This window comes from Erinaceus europaeus, chromosome 11 (assembly GCF_950295315.1).
Source record: "Erinaceus europaeus chromosome 11, mEriEur2.1, whole genome shotgun sequence".
NCBI classification, from domain to species: Eukaryota; Metazoa; Chordata; class Mammalia; order Eulipotyphla; family Erinaceidae; genus Erinaceus; species Erinaceus europaeus.
The window spans coordinates 1096059-1122199 of NC_080172.1; the positions used below are offsets into that span (position 1 = coordinate 1096059).

General features: G+C 48.5%; 1 long non-coding RNA gene across 1 annotated transcript; it reads right to left on the reverse strand.

Annotated features, from left to right (window-relative positions):
* Positions 1 to 1449: 1449 nt before the first annotated feature.
* LOC132541183 (uncharacterized) lies at positions 1450 to 20230 on the reverse strand. Its single transcript, XR_009552354.1, has 5 exons — positions 20126 to 20230; positions 6525 to 6674; positions 6234 to 6296; positions 5516 to 5744; positions 1450 to 2639 (listed from the first exon to the last, which is right to left on the reverse strand). It is a non-coding gene; the product is annotated as an uncharacterized LOC132541183 (long non-coding RNA).
* Between the last annotated feature and the right edge of the window lie 5911 nt (positions 20231 to 26141).

The window sequence follows — 26141 nt, forward strand, 5'->3', positions numbered from 1 at the left end:
CCGCCCCGCCCCCCGCAAGTAGGGATCAGGGACTTGAACTCAGGTCCTTAGGCAGGCTGAGTGTGAGCTCTGCTGGGTGAGCTGCCACCTGGCCCGTCTTTTGTCTATTTTTTATTGTCTCCTCCGCCTCCGAGAGAGTGTGCCCTGAGAGGAGAGACTCATCTGCTTTGCTCACTAAGCGGTTCCAGAACACTGTAGAGCGAGCACACCGGAGTCCTTGTTCACTATGGAGCTGGAAAGAATGACCAGCCTTCTTTGCAATAGTGACCAATGCAAAATCCAGCTGGTGGATGTTTTTCCATGGTAACGAGATCTGATTGTCATAAAAATCAACTAGAAAATAATGGCTGTTTCACCAACATTTCACTCAGTTTCCAAGTCTCCCAGACAGCATCTATGCCAGAAATCAAAACACACACACCAGTAATCTGCAAAATAACTGCGAACAATCACTCAGGGTAAATAGTACTGGCAACACAGAAGTGAATTATTTTTGCAGAAACTCTAAAATGAAGGGCTTTACTATTGTACAAATGACCTTCATTTCTCCATGATTTGCTAAGTAGTACACTTTTCCGGCCAATGTAGAAATTACAATCCCCTTGACAAAAATCCAACTTGCAATAGCATGGCCAAGGATCCCAGCTTTTACCAAACTCCTTGCAGACTAGTTGCCACACTTCTGCAGTGAGTTCTTCTCTACAGAATTGGAGGGAGCGAATGTTCCTCTGAGCTCCCAGAGTGACCACAGACAGGGCTCTATGGGCTCTTGGAGCAGGACAAGCACGTCCCCCAAAGGGCCCGAGTCAGGGCTGCACGTCAAGATCATGTGACAGGCAGCTGGGGAGAGGTCCTCGGCCTACCTGGTGCATACCTCCACACTGACCTGTCTTCGCTCTGAGAGATGTAGGGTGTCCCCAGGTCCTTAGTCTAAGCAAGATCCAACAAGTTCAAAGAAAAATAAAGAGGTGTTATCTTCAAGAGGATGTGTTTTCCTTCCTGAAGCTAGATAGAATCCGGTGTGTCCTTTGATGTCTGCTACTCCTCCCCAAATTCTGTTCCTATTCCTCTTGGCAGTCCCCAAACCAGGAGAAACTGACAATATTAGAAGAGCTGCTACCTTTTTCCAAAACAGAGACCCCAAATCTCATCTACTCTATTCTTACCTTTAGGTTCCTGATTACTAAACTATTTATTCTGCTTTATATCTTAATACTTTTTCAGCCACCAAGCTGAGACTCTACCATGACGTCAACCTGACCTCCCTGGGCAGACGCACTCACCCATGTGTCCTGGAGCCTCCCCTCCCCAGAGCCCTGCCCCACTAGGGACAGACAGACACAGGCTGGGGGTGTGGATCCACCTGCCAACACCCATGTCCAGCGGAGAAGCAATGACAGAAGCCAGAACTCCCACCTTCTGCTCCCCATAAAGATTTTGGGTCCAGACTCCCAGAGGGATAAAGAACAGGGAAGCCTCCAGTGGAGGGGATGGGACAGGGAATTCTGGTGGTGGGAACTGTGTGGGATTGTACCGCTGTTACCTTATAATCTTGCTCATCATTAAATCACTAATAAAGAAATTTTAAAACAGAGAAGAGCTTTAACCTTCCCCACAGGGGTTTGAGTCCAGCACAAAGGTCTGTCTCCCCAAGAATCAGTTTTCTCGGGCTCCATTATAACTCCCATTCCAGGGAGCGGTTTCAAAGGGATTCACGGAGACCAGCTGGTGACAAAAACTAGGTTTCTAGACAAAAACTCGGACCCCAAGAGGTAGAGGAGCTCAGCGCAGCTCAGGGAACTTTCCAGTCACGTCTGCTCAGCATCACGAAAGACAAGGAGCCCTAACTGGGCTTGGCCAGCCGAGGAGAGCTGCGGCCACTCCATGCTCTTTCTGGGCCCTGCCAAGAATGACGTTGTCATGGTGGGTGACTGACAGGACCCGCCAGCAAACATATCCGGTCAGTCACATCAGAGCTGCCACGTGCGTGCTGATGCTGGTCAAGGGAGCTGGTTTCCTGGCCGTCCGGACTCTGCTTTCACAGTCCCTAAGGTTGTCTTGGGGGCTGAGAGGCCCAGCCAGTGCTGTCGGTTACACTTGGGGGGAGGATGGACAGGACGTTATGACAGCCGGGCCTGTTAACACCGAGATTTGAAGATAACACCATGCTCTAGGGGGCAGGCGGGAGAAACAGTGACAGCGACAAGGTGATAGCTCAGCTGGCAGAGTGGGTAGCTTGCAAGTCTGGGCTCTGGTATGGTCACAAACACTGCATGCAGGAGGGTGGTATTCTGCTCTCTCTCTCTCTCTCTCTCTCTCTCTCTCTCTCATCTTTCTCATGTTAAATCAGTAGAATAAATCCTTAAAGCAAGACAGTAATTGTGGAAAGAACTGGACTAGCACAGCACCAAGTACCGAGGCCTTGTAGACATGGGTTTGACAGAATCAGCTTTGGAGCCAGACATCCGGCTTGCTTCTCACTAGAGGTGTGTGAGCTGGAGGAGTTGGCATGGCCTTGCCAGGACCCGCCTTTATCAGCCCTGACATGGGGGCGACAGCTGGAGCAGTGTCACCGGGTCGCAGCACACTGCTCAGCACGGCACACAGGGTCCACTCTGAGACTCTGAAGCTGCTCCTTGCTTGTTTGAAGTGCGAACATCTGCCAACCGTGGGCACACTGGCCCTCAAAGGAAAGAGGCTCCCAGAACTTTAGCTCCTGTGTTAGACAGAAAACACGGCCCCCTGCGCCCACCAGAAAACACGGCCCCCTGCGCCCACCAGACAACACGGCCCCCTGCGCCCACCAGACAACACGGCCCCCTGCGCCCACCAGAAAACACGGCCCCCTGCGCCCACCAGAAAACACGGCCCCCTGCGCCCACCAGACAACACGGCCCCCTGCGCCCACCAGAAAACACGGCCCCCTGCGCCCACCAGAAAACACGGCCCCCTGCGCCCACCAGAAAACACGGCCCCCTGCGCCCACCAGAAAACACGGCCCCCTGCGCCCACCAGAAAACACGGCCTCCTGCTCCCACTAGAAAACACGGCCTCCTGCGCCCACCAGAAAACACGGCCCCGCGCCCACCAGAAAACACGGCCTCCTGCGCCCACCAGAAAACACGGCCCCCTGCGCCCACCAGAAAACACGAGCCCCTGCGCCCACCAGAAAACACGAGCCCCTGCGCCCACCAGAAAACACGGCCTCCTGCGCCCACTAGAAAACACGGCCTCCTGCGCCCACCAGAAAACACGGCCCCCTGCACCCACCATCGTGGCCCAGCAGGTGGGTCCCACCCAGGGACAGAGTCTGTTCCTTGATGCTATCTTCTTCAAAAAAAATATCTCTTTTCTCTTTTTTAAATTCAAGTCATTCAGCTTTATTATTTTTTAATTTTTACTTGTTAGGTAGAGACAGAGAGAAGTTGAGAGGGAGAGGAGATAGAAAGGGAGAGAGGCAGAGAGACCTGTTTCCCCAGGTGTGAACCCAGGCCCTTGTTTACTGGGATGTGTGCTTGGCCAGGCGCAGCACGACCTCACCCCCATGGTGTTACGTACAGTTCAACCTGCAGAGGCAGGTCTGGAAACAGATTTGCCCATAATTGCCGTAACCCAGCAGTAGCACCAGTAGAGATGCAAAGTACTAAGTTTTATGGGACCTAGGATGAGCAGATTACAACATCTGAGATCCAACTTGACACACTTGGTTGAACTCACACATTACAGTGCACAAGGATCCAAGTTCAAGCCCCTGGCCCCCATCGGCAGGGGGAAAGCTTCACAAGTGATGAAGCAGGGCTGCAGGTAACTCTCTGTCTCTCTCCCTTTCTTTCTCTTCCCCTTCAATTTCTGTCTGTCTCTGTCAAATAAAGATAATAAATTTTTTTTGAAAAGAGAGAGAAATTAAGAAGAGAATTGAGAATAGGAGGGAGAAGGAACCAGATGGTGGCACACCTGGTTAAGAACTCACATCACAGTGCGCAAGAACAAGGTTCAAGCCCCCAGTCCCCACCTGCAGGGGAAAACTGCATGAGTGGTGAAGCAGGGCTGCAGGTGTCTCTCTGTCTCTCTCCTCTATTTCCCCCTCTCCTCTTAATTTCTCTATCCAATAATAAAATAAATTTAAAATTTTTTCTAAAGAGAGAGAAGGGCAGAGAGAGAAACACAAGCAGCTCTGCTTCAGCGGCTGTGAAGCTTTCCCCTTGCAGGTGACGACCAGGGTCTTGAGCTGCCCAGCAACCTGAGCATGGAGGCATGTGAACTCTGCCAGTGCAGCCCAACCCAGCTGCACTGGATCATGCAATGGATCGTGTTTTTGAGGAGCTTGACTCCCAGAGTTTGCAGGAAACACTGACTGTGTGAGGGTGGAGGGTACCCTGCAGCCAGTGGATGTTTCCAGAATAAAATAAAGTCTTTTAGGGGCAGGGTCCCTCAGCTGCACACATCTGGCCCGGGGGGGGGGGGAGAAACTTGTGGAGTGTGACTGGTTCTCTCCCTCCCTGCCTTTCCAGGAGCGAGTGAATCATTAGCTGAGTGCTGGCCAGTGTCAGGGCCTCCTGGAGAGCCTTGGGAGGACCATCCCAGCTGCAGCTGCAGACACTGCTGTGGGGCTGGGGCAGTGCTAGCTTTGAACTCTCCGGGTGGTGCTAGGGTGCAGCCTGGGGAGAAACCAGTGGAGTAGAGTCTCACCTCAGGCAATCAAGCAGCAACACAGAAAGAGGTCTCCCCGGCTGCGTGCAGCCCCAGCACCATCTCCTGTGCCAGTGGGGAAGCTTGAAGAAAGCAGAGAGCTGGGAGTCGGGTGGCAGCGCAGCGGGTTAAGTGCAGGTGGCGCAAAGTGCAGGGGCCTGAGGAAGGATCCCAGTTCCAGCCCCCAGGCTCCCCACCTGCAGGGGAGTCGCTTCCCAGGCGGTGAAGCAGGTCTGCAGGTGTCTGTCTTTCTCTCCCCCTCTCTGTCTTCCCCTCCTCTCTCCATTTCTCTCTGTCCTACCCAACAACGACGACATCAGTAACAACAACAACAATAATAATAACTACAACAATAAAACAAGGGCAACAAAAGGGAAATTTTTTTAAAAATACAAAAAAAAAAAAAAAAGAAAGAAAGCAGAGAGCTCAGCGGAGGGAGACCCCAAGGGCCGAGAGCCGAGCAGCTCGGTTCTGCAGGGTGTCATTGGAGTCAGGAAATCTACACAAGGTAGATAGACATCAAGGGGCCAGGTGGTGGTGCACCTGCTTGAAAGCACGTGACCGTGCACAAGGACCCGGGTTCCAGCCCCTGACCCCCAGCTGCACGGGGGAAGCTTCACAGGTGGTGAAGCAGGGCTTCAAGTGTCTCTCTGTTTCTCTTATCTCTTTCTATATTGCTGGCTATTGCTATCTAATAAATAAATAAAGTGAATAATAAAAAAAATTAAAAAGAAACATCAGTTGGAAGTAGTGTGGTACCTAGAATTTAAAATGATGAGAGAGGTCAAGTGATAATAGGGGCATTTGAAACGAACTTGAAAGTCACCTGAATCCAATTTGTGGTTTTCGTATGTGATTACCAGGGCTTCTCTGTTCCAGATCAGTACACAGTGAGACAGAGAGACAGAGAGACAGCACAGCACCACGGCTTGCCCTGGCTTTGTGGGGGGTTGAGACTGGAACCTGAGTCGTGTGCGCGGCAAGGCAGGTGGGCAGGTGGGCTCCCTGGTGAACCACCTCGCGGTCCGGTCCACTCACCTTCAAGTTAAAACAGGCTGTGGAGTTAGATGTGGTTGGCATGGCAACCTCAAGACTTGAGAGCAATAAACTAGAAGAGACATGAGCCCTGAGCGCAATACGGAAGGCAGATATCAAACCACAAGAGGAGACAATAAGGAAACAGAGACACATTGCAAAACGCCTAGAATTCACTCAGAAAAAAAAAGTTACAGGGCCATATGGTGGCGCATCTGGTTGAGCGAGCATGTTACAACGCGCAAGGACCCGGGTTTGAGCCACCAGTCTCCACCTGCCGGGGGAAAGCTTCACGAGTGGTGAAGCAGGGCTGCAGGTGTCTCTCTGTCTCTCTCCCTCCCTCTCGATTTCTGGCTGTCTCCATCCAATAAATAAAGAAAACAACAATGATTTTAAAAAAGAAAAAGTCACTGTAAACTAGAACAGACACACATAATATCACCAATCACTTGAATTCACTAATCAGACATCCCTAACTTATAGGAGGGATCATAAAAATAAAATCCTACCTTCTGCTGTTTATAGGGGACCCACTCAAGTTTCAATGTCAAACACAGGTTCAAAGCAAAAGGCTGGAAAACAACCAGGTACTTATTATAATTGCCTAAAAATGTCAGGGACAGCCACACTTACATCAGACAAAACAGACTTCAAGTTAAAAAAACAAAAGGGATACACATTATGTAATTATCAATGGATCCCTCTATCAAAAGGTCTTAACACTCATCAACAGATGCGTGCCAAATGAAAAAGTAGACGAGACCACAGTGTCGGAGGAGCAGGGGACCTTAGCACCTCACCTGAATCTGCAGTCAAGTCAGCCAGACAGCAAACACTAGGAAACATGGAGTCGACGTGGCCACCGACACAGGTGCAGGGAGAGAGGGTCCCAGAGGGGCTCAGACCTAGAATGCGCAGAATCTTCCTCCTCCTGTTCATGACTTCATTATCTACAACAGCAAAAAGGGAGGGAACTGAAATATCCACTGGTGGACAACTAGATAAAGAGGCCTTTGGATATATATCCAATGCGAATAAGAAAGATGACCCTGTTTCCGTCCACGACACTGGAGGTGACTATTAATGAAAGGGGAAAGGAGGTAAAAGACAGCTACCAGATGCTTTTGTTATTTTGTGGATCAGAAATAATTAAAATATATGGACTTGGGAGGAACAAAAAAAGAGTAATACAGCTGTCTCCAGGGAGTTGGGCGGTAGCGCAGCAGGTTAAGCGCACGTGGTGACAAGCACAAGGACCGGCATAAGGATCCCGGTTCGAGCCCCCGGCTCCCCACCTGCAGGGAAGTCGCTTCACAGGCGGTGAAGCAGGTCTGCAGGTGTCTGTCTTTCTCTCCCCCTCTCTGTCTTCCCCTCCTCTCTCCATTTCTCTCTGTCCTATCCGACAACAACAACAGCAATAACAATAGCAATAACGACAGCTATAATAACAACAAGGGCAACAAAAGGAAAAAAATAGCCTCCAGGAGCAGTGGATTCATAGTGCAGGCACCGAGCTCCAGCAATAACCCTGGAGGCAATACATACATACATACATACATACATACATACATACATACATACATAAAACAGAGCGTCTCCAAGCTCCAGGGGTCTGTGAGAACTGCAGAGGTTGGGGGAGGGAGGAGGAGTCCACAGGACCTTGGCAAAGGTGCAGTGTAGAACTCTAACAGAATCTTAGGCTCTTATAAAATGTACTGAATCAATAATATTTTTTCTTTAAAAAAAAAAAAAAGAAGCAAAGGAATAAAACACATGAAAACAAACCAAACCAAAACCCTAGACTGGTCTCAGAACTGAGCTTACCAAAGGGCAATGTGGGGGCAGGGGTGAAAAAAGGTGCAATGGACGGCAGTGGGGAGGTGTTTTGATAAGGACGCATTCTAGAGACTCGTGTGTGTGTGTGTGTGTGTGTGTGTGTGTGTGTGTGTGTGTGTGTGTGGTGCCTTACACATGTATGAATCCACTCTTTATAAGTCAGCTTTTAAATATTTGTTTTAAATTTAATGGAAGGAGGGGGTGAGCACCATAACACCTGAGTTTTCCTTCTTTCTGCCCCCGTATCAGACATCTTAAAGAGGCACAAAGCTGAACTCCTAACTAAACGAGTAGCTTTGTAGACACACTGGGAAAGCCCACTGCCCCTGAGTTCTTAAGGAACTGGAGGAATACTTCTGTTTGTTTCCATTAGACTGGTTGGCAAAGGAAACCATGTCTCATGTCACCTTTATAGGCTGGAAGCATAGCTAGAGCAAGTCCCAGTCGGCCAAGGCAATGGGGTGCGGGCAGTGGGGGCTCACTTGGTCGAGCGCACATGCCGCCATGTGCAAGGACTAGGTCCGGCCTCCACTCCCCGCCTGCAGGGAAGATGCTTCAGACGCAGTGAAGCCTCGGCTACCGGCACAGACGCCTGGGGCACAAGGGCTCCCGAGGCTGATACAGCTACGTAGGCGTGTATGTTTGTGAAACTATACCTGAAGTCTGGTGAGCTTTTCAACATTCGTTAAAATATTTTAATTACTTTATTTATTTATGCATTTCATACAGACAGCCAGAAATCAAGAGGGAAGGGGGTGATAGAGAGGAAGAGAGAGACAGAGAGACACTTGCAGCTCTGCTTCACCACTCATGAAGCTTCCCCCCTGTAGGTGGGGACCGGGGACTTGAACCCGGGTCCTTGTGCTTTGTGTGTTCAGCTAGGTGTGCCAGCCCCAAGTTCCCCATTTTTTCTTATGTAAAATAGAAATGATAATGACAATATGCTCATCTCTTAGAACTTCATGTGCCTGGGCCATAGAAATAGTCAGTAAATATTGAGATATTAGTATTATTAAGACAGAGGTCAGAAAGGAAGCTATACATTTCAAAACAGCTGCACTAGCCCTGTGACATTATGCCCCCTCTACTAAGTCAGCTTTCATAGAGTTGACTTGCCATCTCCATGCCCACTCCTCTCTCTCTTCCCCCCCCCCTTCTCTCTCTTTTTTCAGCTCTTCAGCAACTGAGGTCTGGCTGCATGCTTTCAGTGTGGATTTTTGCTTTGTCACACCACAGAGAACTATTGGTAAGCAACAGTTTGGTCCGTTCATATACCATGAGTCAGGAGAAATCTGACTTCACAGGATTATTATCTCTTGTGCTGTGAAAATTCCAGCAACTTACAAGAACGTCTCCTTAAAGATACATTCCGCTCCACAGGGACTAAGTTTTCGTTCCTCTAAATGATCCATTTTGGGGAACATTCCTTCAATGATTTGCTTTGTTTGAGGCTCTTTCAAGAAACCACATGTAATTACATTCAAGTATTCAGAAGATTAAGCCCCAAAGGAGCACGTGCCAAGAAACTCCAAGTAGTGATCAGACCCCGTCTCTAAGTCAGCGAGCAGGCCTTTGCTCCCCCTTGGCGCATAATGACGCCAAGAAGGAATGCGGCAGCCGTGTCCGTGGCTGTTGGCTTCTCACTGTAGCATTCCTTTCCGTTATCCGTGCAGATCATTGGATATTAATCAATGCTAGTATTATTTATAAACAGCCTTGCCTAGGGAAAGCACAGGTCTTCTGAAACAGCTGCTCCAAGCTAACAGCGAGGGGGTCTTGGGAGGATTCCTCAAAGTCTGAGGATGAGTCAGATTTCAAAATGTTTCTAAAGCTTCCTTCTCAAAGGTTTATTATTCCTTGTTGTGACTAACTGGCTTCGCACACGTGCATTCATGCCTCCTGCATGCAGAAGTGCCACGTTTGTTAATCACGGGAGAGATCTCTGTTGAATTAAATTATTCTAATTCTTTCAGACCATGCAGATACCAGACGTTTTTTTTTTTTTCCCTTCGGGCATCCGAGTTACCAGCAGTGTGTGAGACAAACGCAAAACGAGAGAAGGATAACCAGAAAGGAAATTAGACTTAACACAATTGTGCTTTGAATTAAAGACAAAAAGAGTAACTGTTCTCTGTCTCTCTGGAGATTAGTCTTTTTTTAATATTTATTTGTTTTCCCTTTTGTTGCCCTTGTTCTTTTTTATTGTTGTTGTAGTTATTATTGTTGTTATTGATGTCGTCATTGTTGGATAGGACAGAGAGAAATGGAGAGAGGAGGGGAAGACAGAGAGGGGGAGAGAAAGACAGACGCCTGCAGACCTGCTTCACCGCCTGTGAAGCGACTCCCCTGCAGGTGGGGAGCCCGGGGCTCCAACAGAGATCCTTACATCGGTCCTTGCGCTTTGCGCCCCCTGCATTTAACCTGCTGCACTACCACCCGACTCCCGAGATTAGTCTTGATGCTAAACTTTTGAGCTTCTGGTGCTCAGGGATGACTAGGTGAATAAACAAAGGGAGGAAGGGAAAACACAGGCTGGCACAGACTAGCCTGCCAGGTGGGAGGCAGACAGGCTGAGAAGTGTTTGGTGCTCAGGGCAAGGCGTGGAGGAGGCATCAGGCGGGGAGTGGGGCTCACACACACTTGTCGTGCAGACATCAAACTGTACTCATGTGACAATGGCTGCCTTGTAAATCATCATTTGCCCTCAAATAAAGTGGAACATAAATAACATTTAAAAAAAAGAAAAGAAAAGAAAGTGCTGAAAAAAAGGGAGTGCTCCAGTGCACTTGGCTAATAGTAATGCCTGAGCCGACAAGAACTCATGGGCGTTGCGGATACAGATTGATGGTCTTCCCCTGTGGAGCTCAGCCACAGTGCTGGGAGGCAGACCTGGGCTTTGCCACTTCGGGGCAGGCATCCTACAGTAGCAGGATTGGATACAGAGAAGACAGTGAGTGCAGTGGGGGGAGCCTTCGCAGAGCGGGGAATTAAGATTTACAGAAACGGTTAGGCAGCAAGTCCTACGAGTGTCTGGCAAAGACCTGAAAAGCGGAGTGTGTGAGGCACGCAGGTCGTGGAAGAAAAAGACGTTCGCCTCAGTCATGGAGACGCGAAGACTGAGTCGGCTTCACTGGAGGAGGAAGAGGGGAGATTATGGCGGCCAAGGACAGGTGAGTAGCTGGAATCAGGTGCTGCGTTTGGAAGCTTTACTTCAAGTGACATGGAGGCACTGAAGTGTCGCGAGCAGAGGCGATGGGAATTAGCTTCTACTGGGAGGTCTCCTTGGAGGCTGCGGCTGCGCTAGGAATGGACTGTCCAGAGGCAGAGGCAGAGCAGAGAGACCAGAGATGTAGGGTGCTGAAGGCTCCAGCCAGATCCTCCATTATTTTAACGGAGCCATTTATGGGACTCAGCTGATGGATTAGGTGCAGCTGTGAAAGAAATACAGGTATCAAGAATAACTCCAAGAATAACTCCTTCTTCCTTTCTTTTCTCTTTCTTTTTTTTTTTTAAGTTTGGCTTGAGCACCAAAGGGTAGAATTACCTTTTTCTTTTCATCTGGTAGAGTAGGAAGGGTGAGAATTTGAAGACTGATGTATTAAGTTTGAGATGCTAAGACATCCAAATGTAGATGGTGAGTGGGCTGGAGTGACAACTGAAATCCAAGGAAGTGTTCCAGACGTGAGACATATCTGTGGATGCTTATCAGCACTGGGGTATTACTACTAAGACCCAGAAGACAGCTGAGACCACTCAGGAAGTGACTGCAGGTGGGAGGCAGAGGCCACGAGCAAGTACTGTGACACCGAGCCTTCAGAAATACGCCCATCATAGCCTCTGCTGGACCATGTACATCCTACATGTCTCTATTCTGCTGGCTTCCGAAAACATTTTTCTCCAGTAAAATCATCAAACATAGTCTTTTTATAAATACTCTCAACTGGAATGCTTCTGTAGTAAAACAGTGCTTAGGAATAAAAATGACAGGGAGCCCTAGACCCAGTCCCTTACTCTCTGGGCTTTTCTTGAGTCGCTTATCAGAGAAAGCCTGAGAGGAGAACCAGAAGATGCTAAGTGAGAGTGTGAGAAGGGCAATCGGCCAGCCACCTGTGAGTTAGTCACAGAAAATGGGTTCTATCAGCTGCTCTGTATTCTGTTAACTAATGGTCAGTCAGTGAGTTCAGCCCATAGTCAAGAGTTAAAAGAAAGAGAGAGAGAGAGAGAGAGAGACAAAGAAATCAAATAAAGACGTGGAGACCAGGAGGCAGGACTTACCTGGTCCTGAAAGTCTGCCAGGTAGAATGGGTGATTTTCATATCAGGGAGTTGAGAACCACACCATTACTTTCAGCAGAGTAGGAAAGATTCTGATTCAACGTCCCATTGGTCCTTTGAAGTCAGCCATGATAGCACAGTGCTTTGAACAACCCTCAGTGAGTCATGCCGTCCATGTGGTGTTCACCATGTGGTGAGATCATAGCTTGTATAGCCCCCTTTTATTTTTGCCACTGTGCCTCTCAGCTCTGGCTACTGATGGCTCAGGGGACTGAACCTGGGATTCTTACATGATAGCCCTACCTGCTACCCTGGTGCTATCTCCCTAACCCTTTGACTACGTTTTTTATAAAATAAATCAGAATACATTGCATGTTAAAGAGGTTTATGGGGGGCCGGGCAGTGGCTCACTGGGATAAGCGCACATGGCACAAAGCACAAGGACCGGCATAAGGATCCCGGTTTGAGCCCCCGGCTCCCCACCTGCAGGGGAGTCACTTCACAGGCGGTGAAGCAGGTCTGCAGGTGTCTGTCTATCTCTCCCCCTCTCTGTCTTCCCCTCCTCTCCCCATCTCTCTCTGTCCTATCCAACAAGACATCAGTAACAACAGCAAAGGCAACAAGATGGAAAGATGGCCTCCAGGAGTAGTGGATTCACAGTGCAGGCATGGAGTAAGCAGTGCACTTGTTTTTCTTTCTATTGGTCAGGGTCAAAATTTGTGATTTTTATAAGATGATTAAACATGTATAAACATTTGCACCAAAGTAAACTATTCTAGGTTGGAGGGGGGTCAGGTCCTGGAACATGATGGCAGAGGAGGACCATTGGGGGTTGTATTTCTAGGTGGAAATGTTATGCATGTACAAACTATTGTATTTCACCATCGACTGTAAGCCATTAATCCCCCAATAAAGAAATAATAAAAAATATGTAGAAACATGTATGAGTCACAGAAAATATATTTTACATAAAAACAACCATCCCACACACTATGCAAAAGAGTCAGGAGAAAAGAAGGCCCACGCCAACTCGGGCTAGTCAGCTAAGCGCGAGCTTGCCGTGTGTCTGGGGCCGTGCTCACAGGCCCCAGCTCCCTTGTGGGGGTCTGTAAAGAGTAATCAGCAAGAGGCTAGTAAACTCTGAACAGACATGACAGGATGACATCTTGCCTCCACAGAGGGAAAGCAGACACACCACAGACTAATGAAAATTCCCTGCTCAATCCTACCCATCACAAAGGGTCAACAGCAAAAAAAAAAAAAAAAAAACTTTTACAAAAAAATAAAAAAGAAAGGAGAGAAAAAATGAGAGAGAGAGAGAGAGAGAGAGAGAGAAAGAAAGAAGGAACTTAGCTGTAGGTTAAAACAATTGTAGACCTGCCTGGTGAAGATGAATGAGACCTTCCCCCCCCCCCCCCCCCCAGCTAGAGCACCTCTCCCATCTCTGGGGACACAGCGGACAGACAGGCTTCCTGCCTCAGAAAGAACATACTCGGTCCTCTCCCAGGCCTTAGCTTCTCTGGAGTCTGAGATCAGGTCACTCTGCACCTGACCCCTCCCATTCTCCAGCTCCTAGACTATCTGAGTATCAGACAGTTCCAACTGTAGGAAAGGTTACCCATAGGTAGCAAATGGGGTGGTCCAGTTGAATCACTTCTTTAATCTGAAACGTCCCTTTTAAGATCAATGCCCGGACCCTCTCTTGGAGACAGCCAAGCAGAGTTTTCATCTTTCATTCGTCCTTATCAGCCAGACAGCAAACAAGCCAAGTTTTGGTTACAGAATCCAGATTTGAAAAATACATCTCATGCCTGATGTTTCACATTTTCCACAGAGCTGCACTGCAGACCGTCCTGCTTCATATGAGAGTGCTTCAGATCACATGAAAGCAGAGCCAGGAACGGCTGAGACATACTGAAAGTCAGGGAGTCTTGGCAGAGCTGATGGTAGGGCAAGAACAGAGGTTCAGTTAGCGCCATATGCAACCTATTAGCACTGGGCTTGGAGGCCTTGAGAGGCAAGGAGACAGGAGACTAGGATGGAAGGACTCAGCTTGTGGCTTCAGTCCAAGCCTTAGCTTCTCCTAATTTCCAAAGATGAAAAAGAGCTAGGAATTTTGAAGATTTTAGAAGAAAGAGAATTTTTCATTTAGCATTTTATAGCCCTCATCTAAGCAATTTCTTTGCGAGCTGGACAGTGGGCCAGCGATCACTTGCTATACTCACCTCCATTGTTGTCAGTGTGTGTGTAGTCACATTGCTGGGGCCTGGGAGTCCAACACTGATCACCTGGTTAGCTCTAAAGACTTTGACATGAAACTGGCGCTGGTGTCTACATCTTTAGCCTACTACAAGTTGGGGGAAAGGGTGTTGCTACTTTTCTTAACACCAAGCTACATTCATAAAGGATTTCAACGTGATAAAATCTGGTAGAGTCTGAGGTCTATGTTCTTGCTGTGAAGTAAGATAAAAGACTCAACTTACCCCTACATCTGCAAACATTTGAACTGACCTCATTAGAAGTCACTGTGTTCTCTTCATAAAAACAGGTGTGCAGGTGTCTCTCTGTCTCTCTCCCTCTCTATCTCTTCCTCCTCTCTCAATTCCTCTCTGTCTCTATCCAATAATAAATCAATAAAAATATTTTTTTAAGTCATGTATCTTAAACATGCACCACATGCTCTGGTCGAGGCACTGCAAATACAGTGGCAGGCAAACAGCAGCAGGCATGGCCCTGCCCTAACACGAATCATACCACACTGACTGTGAAACGGTAAAGGCTGGTATGGCATGAATAGGAAGGTGGCCAAGGACGGGAGTCGCTCCCAGTGGGACGGCCGCCTTGCCATCACCTGGCCCAGGGCCAGAGCAGCCACCGCAGGCTGACAGGTGCACCACAATTCATTTCACTCAAGAATCCTTAGCCAACTTTAGGGGGAGGTCCTTTCATTTTGACTGCACCTAGACTATAATGAGAATGAGAGCACTGTCCTGTCAAGGATGTTTTCGTCAATGTCCTTATCTCATCTGAAATTCCCATGGGGGTCTTACCCACTTACAGAAGATGAAAGCTCTTTCCTTTCAGACACGCTGTAAGCATGTGGTTCTCTAAGACTCAAATTATCTGTATGTTAGGCATGAAATTAAAACAAGGTAAATGAATTACCTACTCCCAGGAGGTCTACCTGGAGCCGGCTGTAAGAGCTTCAAGAAGGGAAAGAATCATCATACAGTCAGTGTCCTACAACATAACAACTCCAGACTTCTCAATGGACTCTTCATGGGCACCTCAGTCATCACACCATCTCCTCGTGACCTTTTCTGCTCATGCTAGCTTAATAACAGGACAGAACTCTTCACATCTAATACATGAACAACAACATATTTGCTTTGTGAGCTGAAGGCCATCATGCTGAAGATACAGATGAGAGAAGAAGTTTGAAAAAATGAGAAAATAAATACATCTTTGGCTCAAGTACTGAAAGAATGGAATTGGAGCAAACAGAAGATGCAGAAGTGATGTTTTGGGAAAGGAAGTGGAGGGAAGCAAGAAGAAAAGCAGAACTGAGATGACATGATATCACATTTTTTGTAACAATTTCTATTAGTGATTTAGTGATGATTAACCAGACTATAAGCTAACAGGGGCACAGATCCACACAGTTCCCACCACCAGAGCTCTGTGTCCCATCCCCTCCATTGGAAGCTTCCCTATTATTTATCCCTCTGGGAGCCTGGACCAGAATTCTTTATGGGGAGCAGAAGGTGGGAGTTCTGGCTTCTGTCATTGCTTCTCCACTGGACATGGGTGTTGGCAGGTGGACCCAGGTGGACACCCCCAGCCTGTCTCTGTCTTTCCCTAGTGGGGCAGAGCTCTGGAGAGAGGAGGTTCCAGGACATGTTGGTGAGGTCGTCTGCCCAGGGAAGTCAGGATGGCATCATGGTAGCAACTTGCTGGCTGAAAATCAGTAAGATATAAAGCAGGACAAACTGTTTTATAAACAGGAACCCAAAGGTAGAAATAGAGCAGATGGAACTAAGGGAAATGGAAATGGCTAGGAAAGGGGCAGAGAAAGGCAAAAGGGACTGGAAAGGTAGAAACGTCCTTAGCAACTGTTGCAAGGGTTTTAACTGGTGGGATTAATAATACCCTGCAGGTAGGGAGGGTCTTGAGGGTAGAAAGAAGATAGATCAGAGGAATGGGATGGGTGGGGATCTTTCAGGCAAAACAATGATTATGTAGATAGGGCATAGTATCAGGAATGCAGGGCACTTTGCAAGCGCTGCCACATCCTCACAATTTCCCGACATCTCCCCCTTTGTTTTTATCTAATGGCCATATATCAGGAATGCAGGGTGTTTTGTGAGGCAGGGAGTCTGATAAGACGGGGCAAACCTTTGGGGTTACTCCTGTCCCTTCTTGTTCAACCTCTCAGTAGAGAGAGAGACTGACATGATAGATGCACTCCTCAGGTCAAGCCCTGCCAAGCTCAACCACATCCTCACAATTTCCCGACATCTCTCCCTTTCTTTTTATCTAATGGCCACAGTATCAGGAATGCAGGGTGCTTTGTGAGCCCTGCCGAGCTCAACCATATCCTCACAATTTCCCAACAAAAGGCAGCCTGGACCTGCTTCTCCAGTGTGACCATGAATGTTCCTGCCGGCCTCCACTGTAGGCCAAGTGGCCAGGTGCAGAGCTTGAGGATGTGTGGCCTTGGGGAAAGAGCTACTAACAAGAGGAATCCACAACAAAGACTTGACTCCACACACATTAGCCTGTTTGCAAGAGCCACAGCAGATCAGTGTGTCTGTTTCCGTTGTGGAGATAGGGGGGTCAAGGCTAACACGACCAACAGACTGAGCAAAATAGGTAGCAACCTTAAGTTCCTTGTCATCAGCTGAGATCCCTAAAAGTAGGCAGTGCTCAAAGAGTCACGAGAAAGTGCTTTAGGAGGAGCTATTTCTAGGAAATCTGGGAAAGAGGGAGAGAGATGAGGAAATGGGAAAGTGGGATCAGGAACGCCAGTAAGCCAAGAAAAGGTACAATGATAAGGAAACTCTAGAAGGAGAGTTTGGAAAACAGTCAGTGTGTTGACTGAATCATGGGAAGGAGTCGGGGTCTTTACATCTGTCCATCAGTTATTAGCTAAGGACCACCACCAGTGGTGGGTGTATTACCAGTTATTTCTTTTTCCTTCCTTCCTTCCTTCCTTCCTTCCTTCCTTCCTTCCTTCCTTCCCTCCCTCCCTCCCTCCCTCCTTTCTTTCTTTCTTTCTTTCTTTCTTTCTTTCTTTCTTTCTTTCTTTCTTTCTTGCCCTTTAACTCTGCTAGAAAAGTATTTGAACAATTTGAAGTCAGATACCCATAAAGGGTAGACAGGGACTGGCTATTGAGAAGAAGGTGCCTGCCAACACTGGAGGGGCCTGGAGATGAGGGAGCCTGTGCTTTCTGCCTGCGGCAGGAGCATGAAGCTGTCCACCATCTCATCCTGTCGTGGTCATTGCACTGGTGGCCATGACGGCAGCCCTGCAGGAGGCCGGGCTGGGTGCTGGCGGGACCCATCACAATGCTGTCACAGGGGACAGAAAGCGGCCCCCCACTTACTCTGGGCCACAAGGTCACAAGGAACCTCCCTTTTGTGCTTTGCTCAGAGAAAGAGCATCAGACAAGAATGGGAAAGGGTCATCGTGTAATTATGAGTTTCCAGAGCCAGATGATGTTTACTGCCCTATGAATCAACCCTTCAGTATTTCCTGTAATTATCTTGTAATTAGCACATCCATATCATGTGACATTTCTTTCCATGAGTGGGAACTTCGAACATATTTTTAGACTTTATTCAATAGATCACTAGTGGAATTAGCTGCAAGTATGTCATAATGGCCATGCTGCCCAGGTCCAGTGTTGCTCAGCTGTGAAGAGCTGGTCAGTAGGTCTGGGATAGAATCATTTCTTAAAAGTGATAGGATTCCTCTACTCATCTTGTCTTTCCAAGCCCTCACTCACTGGCGCCGCCTTTGATTTATACGGCCAATGTGCACTTGTCCTGAAAGGACATACAGAGGAGGGTAAGTCACGAGCTTTTCCTTCCTTGGTGAACTGATCTTCTGTGAGGGGTTTTCTTTGTCCTTCTAAGCAGATTGCTCTGCTCCCTCTGGCCCCTGGACCCAAAGATTATGGACCCTAGTTCATAAATTATATGCAAAGCTTACGGACCCTAGTTCATAAATTATATGCAAAGCTTTAAGAAGTGAAGGTTCTTCTTTTTCTTGCCTCCAGGGTTACTGCTGGGGCTTGGTGACCGCACTTAAAATCCATGCTCCTGGTGGTCATTTTTTCCATTTTATTGGACAGGACAGAGAAGAATTGAGGGAGGAGGGGAGACAGAGGGCGATCAATAGATACCTCGAGACCTGCTTCACTACTTGTGAAGCTTTCCCCCTGCAGGTGGGGGTGGGGGCTTGAGCCCAGATCCTTGCACTTAGCACTCTGTGTGCTTACCCGGGTGTGCCACCACATAATGATCACATGAAATATGAGGAAACTCGATGCGCTCCTGCCAGGCAGCATAATAACAGGCTGTGTCAGCACCAGTCCCCCTCCCATGATGTTGCAGTCAAGACCCAATATGGAGGCCAAGGGATGCTGATGGTCCACCGTGAGTCTCGCGTTCCTCGTGTCTCCTTGCTCACAGCACCAGTCCACCTGGGAGGAGGTGTCTGCCCGGCGCCAGCTGAGCCTAGCCGGCGATTAGCCACAGCCCATGGCCATTCTCCCTTCAACCCCAGCCTACACCTTTGCCTCTCAGCCTGCCACCTCTCTGAAGGATCTGAAACACAAGCGGAAAGTAGCAGAATCCCCACAGAAAAGGAAGCACACTTGTGCTTTGATTTATTTTTTGTTTTCCGTTTCTCAAATGGGAATTCAGGCCTCTCAGTCTAGTGATTTCAGCCGGGCAAGATCTGTGCCCTCAGCTATACAGACCAGGTTTGGGATAAAACTATGTGATTCCTTTAGCTCACTGAATTTCCAAAGTGCCGTCTCCCTTGGACAGACAGAAGGACCTTTTGTGGTGCAGTGACTATGTTTGCAGAAGATACAGACCAGAAAGCAAAGAAGTGCTCAGTTCTGGCCCTTTTCAACTGGTGAAAGCAGTATCTCAGTTCTCAAAATGGGGTGGGGTGGGGTAGGGTGGTGGCGCACCTGGTTGAGGGCACATGTTACAGTGCACAAGGGCCCGGGTTCAAGCCCCCGGTCCCCACCTGCAGGGGAAAACTTTGCAAGTGGTGAAGCAGGGCTGCAGGTGTCTCTCTGTCTCCATCTTTATCTCCCACTTCCCTCTCAATTTCTGGCTGTCTCTAGCCAATAAATAAATAAAAATAATACAAAAAAATCAGTCCTCAAAATGGCACCTCTGCAGTCATATCATAAGAAGGGTTTGGGCATGAACTGTTGACACTCTTGCCTCCCCTCTCGGGGACAGGGGGGCATGTGGGGGACTGACTCGGCAAGTTCAGGATGGCCTTTGGGAATCATATTTTTATAAATATTCCTGCCAGTTCTGATTCATGGCTCAGTTTTGTGATGTGCTTCATCAGAGACTATAATTAAATTAGCTTCCCAGTTCAGCACTTTGCCAGCATTTTCCTTTAAAAAAGAAAGGAAGGAAGGGGGGAGGATGGAAGGAAGGAAGAAGGGAGGGAGGGAAGAAAAGAAAAGTGCTCAGAGAGTCTCTGAAAGCCCGTATCTCTCCCCAAAGGGGGGCTGCGCAGGGCTCCAGGGCCGCTCCGCCTGGCCAGCTCCCTCCACAGCCGAGCTCCCGGCTCAGGGCCCAGCTGGCGCACAAGCTCCGGCTGCCCGGCCACTCCTCAGTGCTCACTTTAAACTCCATTATCCACCTTCGGAGTCCTCTCCTGTTTCCCCGCCATGCGACACTATGCCCAGGGGATCATGTGCGGAGTAAATGTGCCCTTGGGACCGAGATGTCATTTTAGTGGCTTTCCTCTTTCAGAGGGCCCCCCTCTACCTCAACTATCAAGTGGTCCCCGGTTCCTTAAAAGCAGGCCGGCCATTGGGGTGGAAATTCACAGGCTGAGCTGTGTTTGCTGTTTGAAAGAAGCTGCTGGAGAGCAAGGAGACCAGGTGTGTCCGGGCCCTTCCTTCTGGCGGTGGATGCAAAGGTGGCCTGAAGCAAAGCCCCCGCCCACTTCCTTATTCAGATTACAAAAACCGCCAAGGCGGAGAAGTGTGCCTGGGGCAGCCGGGCACTGCAGTGCTGGGGCTCCTTACCCTTTCCAAGTGTGAAGCTTCTGCCCAGAAATCTGTGCCTGGCTTGCCAACACCTCAGAAGAAGAAACCGCCCCTCTCTCTGCAGGGAGGCTGTCAGCCTGCTCTGCCCCTCAGGGAAGACGGGTCCTGACATGAGAGCAGCCTAGAATGTTCCCAGCTGTGACCATGGACTGTGAGCTCAGACTGACAGGGACTCGGAGGGCACATGGGCTCCTGTGCTGAATAGGAACAGACCTGGGCCCTGGGTCAGATCCGTGAGATTAACAATTAACGGTACTTACATACTTTCCTCATGTTTGGGAGCTACCTCTGCCCTAATTCAGATTTCTAGTTATTTTATTTTGATTATTTTATTTTATTACCTTTTGTTGCCATGTTGTTTTATTGTTGTAGTTATTATTGTTGGATAGGACAGAGAGAAATGGAGAGAGGAGGGGAAGATAGAGAGGGGTAAAGAAAGACAGACACCTGCAGACCTGCTTCACCACCTGTGAAGTGACTCCCCTGCAGGTGGGGAACAGATTTCTAGTTCTAGTCTCGACTCTGACACCATCTTTCCAGACAATACTTTTAGCCCACCTGAATGTTAGCTGTCAGGCTCAGGAAAAAGTTTACTAAAGTCATGGGTTCCTCAGAGCGTTCCTAAAACAGACTTCCTAGCTTCTTCCCACAAAAGACCCCTATTCTCATCTGCTCTATTCCTACCTTTAGGTTCCTGTTTATTAAACAATTTGTCCAGCTTTATATCTGACCGCCTTTCAGAAACCAAATTGCAGATGCTGCTATGACGCCATCCCGACTCCCCTGGGCAGACGCCCTCACCCGTGTGTCCTGGAGCCTCCCCTCCCCAGAGCCCTGCCCCACTAGGAACAGACAGACACAGGCTGGGGGTGTGGATCCACCTGCCAACACCCATGTCCAGTGGAGAAGCAATGACAGAAGCCAGAACCCCCACCTTCTGCTCCCCATAAAGAATTTGGGTCCATGCTCCCAGAGGGATAAAGAACAGGGAAGCTTCCCATGGAGGGGATGGGACAGGGAGCTCTGGTGGTGGGAACTGTGTGGGATTGCACCAACAAAAAAAGTATCTCTTTACAGCTCCTGAGAGAGCTCACTAATCACTACTCAAGTACAGTAACACTTTGTACTGTTTACTTTTTCTGCCTAGAAGAGGACTCTGGTCCTTGGGGTCATATTTCACAGGAAGCTGGCTGCACTCAAAACTGCACATGTGATGTCAGTGAGGGACATTGGAGGAAGAGTATTTCTGAATGGCTCCCAGAGAGGATGAAAGACAGCCATGTCTAAATCTGACAAGATCATCAAGTCACAGTAGGACTAGAACTGTCAGTGCATGAAACGCACATACAGTAAACATATTAAAGAAACTCAGTCAGGGGCCGGTGGTGGTGCATCTGCTTAGGTGCACATGCTACAAGGTGCAAGGATCCAGGTTCAAATCCCTGGTCCCCACCTGCAGGGGGAAGGCTTCATGAGTGGTGAAGCAGGGCTGCAGGTGTCTCTGCCTCTCTCCCTCTCTATCTCCTTCCCTCTTAATTTATGACTGTCTCTAGCCAATAAATAAATAAATGTAATACAAAAATAAATTCAGTCACAAATACAATTACTCACAGGCACAAGGCATTCTTAGTTCATGTGTCCCTGTTTCCAAAACATAATTTGACATACAGGCCTGCAAGCATAGGTCACACTGCCCAGTATCTGTATGCAAGTTGGTGACATCCTTCTTTCTCACTAAATATAGATTTTAATAAAGGATAAATGGGAAGTAACATGGTACAATGAAAGTAGACTAGAAATTAAGAGATCAGAGTTCAAATCTCAAGTCCAACAGCCTTTGTGGAAACACTCGCAGCCACCCCTAAGCTGTACATGTGTTTTCACTGAACGTGATAGTAAGAGAAGATAGACAAAGGGGGACTCTGAGAGGACTGTACGTCGTGCCGCGCTGACTGCTGGAGATGTGCGTCCGTATGACCGGGGAAGCCAGCAGTTTCTAGCACCATGAGGAAAGAGTCCCGTGTGCTGACCAGTGCTGCTCCTCGTGCCGTCTCCCTCTGACCACGCATCGGCCGGGACGTGGCTTTTCTCTGTCATCAGCACTAAGGCAGGACGTGCATCGGACTGAATCGTCTCTAATGTGAAATGAAATTGAAAGGGTACACACTGTGTTTTCTTGTTGTCTGTTTGTTTCAATGGTGATAAAGGAGGCAGAGAGTGAAAGAGACAGACCACAGCACCAAGCTCTCTGCGTTGTGAGAGGACCGGGCCTGAACCTCACTCGTGCACATGGCGAGGCAGTGTCCAGGTGAGATAGCTGGCCAGCCAGCCCTACAATGTTGTTGTTTTCTTAACCAGCTTCTTTCTTAGAATGAATGACCCCATCAGCCATTCTTTTAAACAAGATATTAAAAAATCTTGATTCTTTGATTCCTCCCACCAAATAGGATCTGTCTCCGAATGGCTATTGTACTTCCTTCTAAAGGCATCTTGAGTCTATCTGACCGTCGCCATGTCTGACTTGCCGTTGCTGATGACGCCGCCTCTTGACTGCCACACTGCAGGAGCCTCCTTGCTGGGACAGAACTCGGCCAGACTTGGGTCCTCAACACCCACCCTGTTGTGGTGAAAAGAGGCTTCACTGACACAACTCAATTTGCAAAGACCCAGAGGGGCAAGTTCCTCCAGAGCTCTCTAGAATGGGAGAAATGACTTTAGGGCATGAGTAATCGATTTATTCTAGCTCTTGAATTTTTAATATTTGAAATGGTTTAGTCCATAACATGAACATCTATAAGCCTCAGCATGTGATACGTGGCAGACTTTTCATTAGCAAAAGCAAGACCAACGTCAGATTTTTATGTCCAAAAACAATAGTGTAGTAATCAGACACCAACTCATAGGGGATCTTTTTCATCTTCACAGATGGGGGGAAACAAGAGAGGGAAAGGATAATAATCTACCCCAAACGCACATGGCAGAAATCAGATAGGCTTTGTAAAGTGCCACAAGACCCCCCCCCCCCACGCCCGGCTCTATGAACATAATGCTATCTCGCCTGCAAGGAGACACCCCAGAGGGTGAGTGCGAGCTAGTAATATTTTCTTGTATTGTGTTGTACTGTACTGTGCTGTGTGTCGCCACCAGGGTTACTGCTGGGGCGTGGTGGCAGCACTACAAATCCACTGTTCCCGGAGCCCTTTTTTCCCTTATTCCTCTTTTATTTCTATTTTGCTTTTGATAGGACAGAGAGAAATTGGGAGGGGAGGGGAGAGAGAGAGAGACAGAGGTGCAGCCCTGCTTCACCACTCGTGAAGCCTCTCCCCTGAAGGTAGGGAGTGGGGGCTTGAACCCGGGTCTTTGAGCTTGGTAGTGTGTGTTATACCAGGTGTGCCACCACCTGCCCCCCATCACCTCCATTTTATGAATGAAGAGACAGGCACAGTGAGATCAGGGTCACAGAGCTGGTAGGAAGCAAGATTCCCAGACAATCTCCATCCACACAACAGATCAGTAAGCGCTCAAGCGTAACGGTATTTCGTCTCCCCAGTAGTGTCAGACTTGGCCAAGATGGCGTGACTAGGTGTCTTCTTCTGACTTTCACCCCCACACATACATATCCCACACGTCGTGGGTCAGTGCAGAGCCCGCATTTCAGCCCGAGGGGGTCAAGTAACAAACACAGAGCAGTGGCTGAATGCAGCCTGTAGCAGGCGCTTAGAGCCAGTGTGGTGGGTCCGTTCTCTCGGCCTGAGAACGTTGTGGGCATCTCAGGCACCTACAAATAGAGACTCAGTGGAGGGTGCGTCTTGCACTCATGTGGACACTCACTCACTCACTCTCACCTACTAGGACTAGGATTTCATCCATCACCAGTTTTACAAATGATCCTGTCAGTGAAGGAAACACAGAGAAAACAAACAAAAAACAGGCAGCAGAGATTTCTGGTTGGTCTGTGGCTACGGATGGGGTAGGGCTGTGGGCCGGCGGCTCACTGAGGGTGTGTGCGGGGGGGCCCTGGCATTGCCAGAAGCCCAGCACCCCGACATGGAACACGGTTGTTCTGTCAGCAGGGGTGTGGGCGTGTGAACACATGTGGGGGAACAGCTGGGACCACAGCACCAGGGGAGAAGCGCGAGGATCATGAGTCAGTCCGCTCATGCCAAAGGCAAGAAATACAGGCACGGCGATCAGGAAACACGGGATTGTTCTGAGGCGGGGACAGAGATCACGTTTCTCTTTCATGTGGTGCCAGAAGGAACTTAACCCTGTTCGGGTGATGCCTGAGAAACCTGCAGTCAGCAGGGACACAGGGAAGTGTGGCGGGGAGGGAGGGCAGGCCGCCTTCACAGCCTCAGCCTTCTGTATCCTGAGGGCCAGTGAAGGGCCCCAGCTGGGACCTGCCCTGCAGCATGGGGTTGCCACCTCTAGGTCCCTGTGCTCACACAGAGCCCGGTGGGGCCTCCTGGATGCTCTCAGAAAGGTACCAGGGCTCCCTTAAGGAGAACCCAGAGGCTTCCCTGTTCTGCTGCCATGACGCAGAAATGCTGGGATGCGATGAGAGCAGCAGGGAAGGGGAGCAAGAAAGAGAAGGAGAGAGTGCACAGGGAGAGGCTTCTCCAAGCCAAGTCTTGCTTGGGCATCTGACTCAGGGGTCTAGTCAGATGCTGCTTTCAGCTATTTGAGCTAATGCGGAGAGAATTCTAGGAATAGGACAGTCAGGTCCCTAGTGACGAGAGCACAGATTTGACAAGGGGGATCAAAATATTCGATATTAAATGTTGAAAAGAGAGTCTCTTCAGCAAACAGTTTTGGGGAAATTGGGTTGAAATGAGCAGAATGAAACTGAACCACTACATTTCACCAGACACAAAAGTAAACTCCAAACCGACGTAGGATCTGGATGGTAAACCAGAAACTATCAAATTTTTTGAAAGGAAACATGAGCAGAACTACTTTTGATCTAAGTCTTAAAGGCACTTTCAATGACTCAAATCCATTCAAAAGAAAAAAAAATCAATGGGACTACATCAAATTTAAAAGCTTCTGCACAGCAAAATGAATAACTAGATAACTAAAAAATTAATAAATAAACCACCACCCAAATAGAAAGACCCATTACAGAATGGAGAATCTTTTTATGCCACACACCAGACAAAAGGTCGATGACCTAAATACAAAAAGAGCTCACCAAGCTCGGCAACAAAAAACAAACAAGCCCATAAGAAAGCTGTGGTCGGTATACACACTGGGATATTTCTCAGCTGTTAAGAATGGTGAATTCACCTTCTTCACCTCACCATGGATGGAGCTTGAAGTGAGATCAGCCAGAAAGAGAAGGATGAATATGGGATGATCTCACTCATGGACAGAAGTTGAGAAACAAGGACAGAAGGGGCAACACTAAGCAGAACTTGGACTGGCTTGGTGGATGGCAGCAAAGCCAAGGACTCTGAGGACGGAGGACAGAGAGAGGGAGAAAAGTGTGAATGTGAATGTGTGTGTGTGAGTGTGTGTGTGTGTGTGTGTGTGTGTGTGTGTGTGTGTGTGTGTGTGTGTGTGTGAATGTGTGTGTGAGTGTGTGTGACTGTGTGAGTGTGTGTGACTGTGTGAGTGTGTGTGAGTGTGTGTGTGAATGTGTGTGAGTGTGTGTGTGTGAGTGTGTGTGAGTGTGTGTGAGTGAGTGTGTGTGTGTGTGTGTGAGTGTGTGTGAGTGTGTGTAAGTGTGTGTGAGTGTGTGAGTATGTGTGAGTGTATGTGAATGAGTGTGTATCTGTGAGTGTGTGTGAGTGTGTGTGAGTGTGTGAGTGAGTGTGTGTGAATGAGTGTGAGTGAGTGTGTGTGTGAGTGTGTGTGAATGAGTGTGTGAGTGTGAGTGTGTGAGTGTGTGTGTGTGTGTGAATTAGTGTGTGTGAATGAGTGTGTGTGTGTGTGAGTGTGTGTGTGAGTGCGTGTGTGTGTGTGTGTATGTATGTATGTAGGAGTGGGGTGTTCT